This window comes from Haliotis rubra, unplaced genomic scaffold (genome assembly GCF_003918875.1).
Source record: "Haliotis rubra isolate DU_JTF1 unplaced genomic scaffold, ASM391887v1 Scf797, whole genome shotgun sequence".
Lineage (NCBI taxonomy): Eukaryota > Metazoa > Mollusca > Gastropoda > Lepetellida > Haliotidae > Haliotis > Haliotis rubra.
The window spans coordinates 250,506-257,701 of NW_025767520.1; the positions used below are offsets into that span (position 1 = coordinate 250,506).

Genomic DNA, 7,196 nt, shown 5'->3' on the forward strand with positions numbered 1-7,196 from the left:
TCTAATCCCCAAGTGCCGAGCTGCGTCTTGTTTCTGACCGGTCAACACACGGCCACTCTTGGTCATTGCCAAACAAGCACTGTCTTATCTATATGAACGGCACCTTGACCAGTGCTACTTAAATGCGAGCAAGTGTCCGGTTCGCCAATCCCCCCATCACTGCGTGGCCCAGAATGTTGGCTGTTCTCACAGGGTTGTGTTTCGCCGTCACCGTCGCCGAGGCTCACATGCTTCGCGGAACAATTGACTCCACCAAGGTTGGTATTGTTGGCTGAAGTTTAACAAATGTTTGTTATTATCACTTGATCCAATGTATGTTTTGAAATGCGCAATACGAGATAATGCCCAAAACTGTTAAATATGAAATGGTTTATTTCTACCTGTAACCTTGTATTTAATATAACACGATCTGAACAACGATGAAGATACGTGATTAGATTGCGGGTTCTATGTGTTGTCCTGTGAAAACTGTGGGCTAGCCTAGTGGCTAATTATAAAGCGTTCATTCGTCATGCCGAAGACCCAGGTTCGATTCCCCACATGGGTACAATGTGTGAAGCCCATTTCTGGTGTCCCCGCCGTGATACTGCTGGAATATTGCTAAAAGCGGGGTAAAACCAAATTCACTCACTATAAACACTGCTATCGCCATTACAGGTGATACACATTTAAGCGCACCCTTGATTTATGTACGCAAAACCCCATTCTTGGACATACTGAAAGCGTAGTTGATACAGAAATGCTCAAATATCAAAACAGTTCTTGCAATTTTTAATTATGGAAAAAATAAATGGTATTATTTTCTTTTGCTTCTCGGTTTATAATGAATAGTTTTCATAACAGAATGGTGAAAAAAGACAGCCGAGGGCGTCGGATTTATTTTACCATTAAGAAATTGTCGAAATGCACCTCTTTAAGGAGTTCACAAATACGTATTTGAGTGACTTTAGAGAACGACTAGATAGGCTGAAGAGAGACGGGAGGATACCCGAATGAGTGACTGTGGTTATTGTTGAACTTTATACGCCCTTGGTTTCTAAGTACAATATCACGTTGATATATTTCGGTTTTGTTTTTGTTTTAATTTTTTAATAATTTCCGTTTATCAAGACGATGTTTGTTTTGCCAGGAGCTGTTTTTAGGCGTTTTGACAAATCATTGGAAAAAGGGCCGCGCCATTGTAGTCAAATCACAATTTTCTTCCTGGAAACAGAATCAAGGCCTACATGACAACTCTGATCCAGCTTAATAACCTAGCTAGCTGATCTATGTAATGCAGTAACCCGGATGTCGTGTTTCAGGGTTGGACTGTCCTCGGCAGTTACTGCTTACCCCCCAAGGAAGGAAGTGTATACTTCAACATCCGATACCCGAAGGTAACAAGTATGGTGTAAATGGTATCTTTCAATGTTAATTTCGATTTTTCCTCACAAACAATAATGGAACATCAAAATTATCATCCGGGTGAATATACCGTAGAGGATCCTCTTCATGGCCTTTAGGTCTCGGAGCTGTTTGGACGGCAGTAGACACACACCTTACATTAAAGCTATCTTTATGTAAATAGGTATTCACAAAATAAGGACAATCCAAACGGAGCCATGAGCAATGCTCAATCCGCTAGAGCTGAGTCAATCTAGACTTGCGGAAATATTGTAGACTTGAGTTGGAGTCAGTTCCAGTATAATCTCAAGGTTGTGGACGACAGATGACGGTCTGAGGTCTGGGATAATTGCCCTAGCTATATTTGTGATAAACTTGAAATGTTACAACTTGAAGCAGCAAGAATTGTAACCGGATTGCCTAAATTCGCTTCAAGATATAGTTTATACAGTGAAACTGGTTGGTTGCCATTGAAAGTTAGACGAACACAAAGGAAACACTGTACATTCTACAAAATTGTTAACATGCAAGCTCCTGATTACCTGATAGATTTACTTCCACCTTTTACTGAAACCATTTCCGGATACAACTTGCGTAACAAATCAGATTTGGCTGTTCCTAAATTTCGCACCTCAATTCTCCAAAAAGTCATTTATTTATGATTCCTGCAAGTTTATGGAATGCTCTCTCCTCTACAACAAAATGTACAAATTCATTATCATCGTTTAAATCAAAGTTATCTGGAAATAATGACAAGGTTCCAAAATATTTTCTATTTGGTGAAAGAAAGACAAATATACTACACACAAAGTTAAGACGTTCGTGTAGTTCATTACAAGCAGATCTGTTTCGTGTTAATCTATCAGAGAGTAGAGCTTGCAATTGTGGTGCTCCGGTGGAAGATGCTAACCATTTCTTAAAATGTCCAAAATTTGTCAGTTGCCGTTTTGATCTGAAGAAAGACTTTGAACTGTCAAAAGTTCAGTTAGACATTGATACCATTCTTTACGGCAACCCTGCTCTGCCAAATACTATCAATGAAAATATCTTTAGACATGTGCATAAATACATTGTACGAAGTAAGCGCTTCAATTAATCAATAATATGTCTCAATATTATTATGTCCATCCATTACGTCCAATCATTATTGTTCATTATTGTTCATGTTTCAGATGGGAGCGGGCGGTAATAAGTTACATAACTGGTGACCAATCCATTTCAACACTGAATAAAATATGTTCAAACAAACAAACAACAGATAACGGTGGTGAGGTGTGACAGAGATGAACGATTGACTTTCTTGACTATAATGATAACGTTCACCAAAACGTTCGAAAGACGTGTTATTGGTCTCAAGCAAAGGTAGTATCACTCCCCGAAAAGACAGTTATAAGAAATGGCCACATTAACAATTCTCGCCAATCAAACAGCTCTTCATCACATGCCTCAAATACACACTTTATCATCTCTATTCCTGTCTTGCAGACTTACGCGCCTGAAACGCTGGTGTTGTTTTATGACGACCAGGCAACTCTCATCAAGAGCGCTCCGGTAAGTGGACGTTTTTCAACTATAAGGAACCGATTTTAACGATTCATACGGAAATACAGCCTCGTTCCCCGATTATATAGGCCTCTTACCTAATTCTCTCAAATGATTTACAAGTGTGAAAAACATTGCAAACGAGTTAGGAACAGTCGTTTTTCGATCGATGAGCAGATAGAACAAGGAGTTTTAGGCTATACAATAAACCAATGTTAAAACTACTGATATTATTTCGTTATAGGCCCGTGAAGATCCGGGTTAGAATTGGTTTCAGTAACCCATACCTATCGTAAAAGGCGACTAACGGGATCGGGTGGGCAGGCACGCTGATTTGGTTGACACATGTCATCGTATCCCAATAGCGTAGATCGATGCTTATACTGTTGATCACTGGAATGTTTGGTCCAGACTCGAATATTTCAGACGGCCGCAATATAGCTCAACAGCATAATAATAATAATAATAATAATAGTCCTTTTATATTGCGCATTTATCCATGCACATTGCATGCTCAAAGCGCTGACATATTGCCCCTGGTCAACGAAAACAGAACACTCCCTTTGGAGAATACAACCGGTCGCCTGTCAGGCGCTCAAGGTTCAAATTCGGACTACCATCGTACCATACCAGGTACCCAATTTTACTGCTGGGTGAACAGAGGCAAGTTTGAACAAACTCACTTTCCTAAGGTGAGACCATATGTATCACATATCCTTCGTTGTGGGGCAGGACTGAAGTCCTAGATACTCTCAGGAGTCAAGCTGCATGAGCATCGATCTACGCAATTGGCAGATCAGTTCTAACCCGGATTTTCACGGGTCGACAAGGAAAACCAAGGAAGTGGTCTGAGGTGGAAAATAAAGTAACTGTTACATGTTGTTGATTTCAGAACTGTAGCTCCAGATACAATATACTGAAAGCAGAGAACGACGAGTTTGTGAAGCTGACACCTGACTTCCTGTTTACTCGCTGTCAGACCGTTATGAAAAATGGCGAGGCCTGGTACAGTTGCTATGGTCACCGATCTTTAGTAACCAGTCAAGACCGAATGTGGTATATTGGCGTCTCTCATTGCCAAGACAAAGTAAGACTTTGAAATCATAGTTTTAGTGAGTGAATTGTGTATTCAAATATATCAATATATGTTGGCTTGTTCGTCATCAGGTCGTAAATATTTACATTTTTGTTGAACCCTCTGAGTAAGCGGCACTGTTGCTAATATACATTCTAACATAAAATTGTGGCGATTCGTTCAAAACTACCATCAGCGAATCCTGGCGTGACCAAGGGGCACAACCGTGAAAGAATTTCAAGGTCTTCGACCACTGGGTTGTGAAACTTACATCAAACCAGTGTGATGAAGTCACGCTGTTGTTGTCGCGGTTGATTCTTATCCATGAACATGTATTGAGTGAAAATGACCAACGTCAGGTCATTATGAAAAACACAGAAATTATACACCTCCAGATGTGGGTTTAAAAATGGAAACATCACTGGACTGTTTTGGTTCCGGGTGTTAATGATAATGATCAACTCGCCACTTTGCGATTCATCTGTCTTCAACATCCAGAAGTCGACGAGCAGGAGGAAATCGCTGATTCCACTCGGGAAACAACAGATTAGTAACGTTTTCCCATTAGCTAATCGTTTCCTATAAAGCAGGCTGTGACTGATTGAAGTCTGTAAGGTTTTCAGTAAAATACCCTTGTTTACACTGACACCCGAAATGTTATTTCCATCGACAGCCGTCTGGCATCAAGCTTGACTACCTGATCAAGTTTCTCAACTACGGCCAACCCGGAAAATGCAATCAGACATCCATTCCCTTTGGTGATGTAAGTATTAGGAAACAGAGGGGAAAACTGCATATCTGTTTCCTTGAATCTTTATTTTAATATTATGACAGTCGTATTCTAGAAACGCATAATATATTTTCTCAAAACATGGAGACTATTACTAAAATAAAATTTAGTAAAGTACCGACTATGAAATGATCTCGAGGAAGATAGGGCGTTATCCTGCCGAGATGTCAAATGCGACGTTAAAACTACACTCGCTCACTCACTCACTCACTCACTCACTCACTCACTCACTCACTCACTCGGCTGTACCCGCAGAGGTATGTTGTGATTTGACACCTTTCACCTGTCGAACTCAACGTCATGGCAGAATGGAGGTTTTCCTCTGTTGCCAAAGGTAATAAATGTTAAAAAATCCCATAGATCATCAGACTAAATACAGCTATAGGCCCATGGATAATCAGACTAAATACAGCTATAGGCCCATGGATAATCAGACTAAATACAGCTATAGGCCCATGGATAATCAGACTAAATACACCGTTATAGGCCCATGGATAATCAGACTAAATACAGCTATAGGCCCATGGATAGTCGGACTAAATACACCGTTATAGGCCCATGAATAATCAGACTAAATACAGCTATAGGCCCATGGATAATCGAACTAAATACACCGTTATAGGCCCATGGATAATCAGACTAACTACAGCTATAGGCCCATGGATAGTCGGACTAAATACACCGTTATAGGCCCATGGATAATCAGACTAAATGCAGCTAGAGGCCCATGGATAATCGAACTAAATACACCGTTATAGGCCCATGGATAATCGAACTAAATACACCGTTATAGGCCCATGGATAATCAGACTAAATACACCGTTATAGGCCCATAGATCATCAGACTAAATACAGCTATAGGCCCATGGATCATCAGACTAAATACAGCTATAGGCCCATGAATAATCAGACTAAATACAGCTATAGGTCCATGGATAATCGAACTAAATACACCGTTATAGGCCCATGGATAATCAGACTAAATACAGCTATAGGCCCATGGATAATCAGACTAAACACACCGTTATAGACCCATGGATAATCGAACTAAATACACCGTTATAGGCCCATGGATAATCAGACTAAACACACCGTTATAGACCCATGGATAATCGAACTAAATACACCGTTATAGGCCCATGGATAATCAGACTAAACACACCGTTATAGGCCCATGGATAATCAGACTAAATACAGCTATAGGCCCATGGATAGTCGGACTAAATACATCGTTATATACCCATGGATAATCGAACTAAATACACCGTTATAGGCCCATGGATAATCAGACTAAACACACCGTTATAGACCCATGGATAATCGAACTAAATACACCGTTATAGGCCCATGGATAATCAGACTAAATACAGCTATAGGCCCATGGATAGTCGGACTAAATACATCGTTATAGACCCATGGATAATCGAACTAAATACACCGTTATAGGCCCATGGATAATCAGACTAAATACAGCTATAGGCCCATGGATAGTCGGACTAAATACATCGTTATATACCCATAGACAAGCAGACTAAATAGATTTCCAATGTTCTTTGAGTCATCTCCACTTGGCAGCACTGTAGTGATGAATTCACATGTTACCCACCTGTAACTTACACATACTGGCAACGGAATATACATTCCTGTTTTTTATCTTTGTTTCAGATGATAGGGTGAACATCATCAACATCTACAATAACATCAACTCCAACAACATCAACGTCAACAACATCAACATCAGCAACATCTACAATAACATCAACATCAGCAACATCAACAACATTGCTCAGTGAAATATAGTTATATGGTGTCGGTTGCCTTAATTTGAATATATGAGTACATGGAAGTGGTTATCGTTTGTTCTTCTTCTTATTGGTTTAGTTGGTGTTTCACTACTGGGTGGTGCCATTTTAGTTAATCGGACATCTGGAGTGTGAGATATTTCTTCTGTACGCTTTTAATTCTTTGTCAATCACATTTTGTGACTTATAAATACACGTTCCGAAAGTCATCTTGCCGAGGGACATTTTTGTGGAAACCGTTGTGGCTCAGTGGGCTAGATCGCTCATTTTGTGGCTTCTCTTTTGCTAGACCCGTGCAGGACCGGGTTAGAATTGATCTTCAGTAACCCATGCTTGTCGGGACTAACGGGATCCCAATTGCGTAGATCGATGCTCATGCTGTTGATCACTGGATTGTCTGGTCCATACTCGATTATTTACAGACCGCCGCCATATAGCTGGAATATTGCTGACTGCGTCGTAAAACTAAACTCACTCACGCACTCACTCACTCTCTTTTGCCACCACATTGTAACCACGTGCTACAGTAGGGATTTGTAAGGAGAGAACTGCAGCCGCGCGGATTCGGCGGAAACACAGCACAACTGGCCGTTTGGAGACATTC

General features: G+C 40.5%; 1 long non-coding RNA gene across 1 annotated transcript; it reads left to right on the top strand.

Annotated features, from left to right (window-relative positions):
- The first annotated feature begins 959 nt into the window (after window positions 1-959).
- On the top strand, window positions 960-6,619 carry LOC124261343. Its single transcript, XR_006894296.1, has 5 exons — window positions 960-1,376; window positions 2,869-2,934; window positions 3,818-4,012; window positions 4,674-4,763; window positions 6,456-6,619. It is a non-coding gene; the product is annotated as an uncharacterized LOC124261343 (long non-coding RNA).
- The last annotated feature ends 577 nt before the right edge of the window (window positions 6,620-7,196 follow it).